Source organism: Austrofundulus limnaeus, unplaced genomic scaffold, assembly GCF_001266775.1.
Source record: "Austrofundulus limnaeus strain Quisiro unplaced genomic scaffold, Austrofundulus_limnaeus-1.0 Scaffold4, whole genome shotgun sequence".
Taxonomy (NCBI): Eukaryota; Metazoa; Chordata; class Actinopteri; order Cyprinodontiformes; family Rivulidae; genus Austrofundulus; species Austrofundulus limnaeus.
This window is the reverse complement of record NW_013952406.1, coordinates 1422149-1422599: the sequence shown is the minus strand read 5'-3', so window position 1 is coordinate 1422599 and position 451 is coordinate 1422149.

Below are 451 nucleotides of genomic sequence, written 5' to 3'. Positions count from 1 at the left end.
CAACAAACCAGCAGGTGGGGGTATAATTATTCAGAACTACCACAGGTTCAGGTTTTTATTATTTCAAAGCTTGTAACTGAAAAAAGACACAAATAGTTTCTTGAATTCTTGTTATAAGGGTGGGAAATGTTTTGGTTCACATTATTTAATTCTTAAAAACTGTTTAATTTATCACAACTCAAAATAATTCATATAACCTCAACACAATTCTCCACAGTACCCACCCACAAATACCTGTGGTCTGGTTTTTCTGGGTTTTTCTAACAGCTAAACATGGTGGGGGTGTCACGGACAGAAAACCTTTGAATATCAATATTTACAAACTGTAAATGTGACATTTCAGGGCTGTCTGCTCCAGCTGCCAGCAGGTGGCGGTAGAGTTCAGGTTTACAGATTTATGTGAATCACAGTCATTATTTTCTGTGGAAACAAAACCAAACAAAAAAAAAAA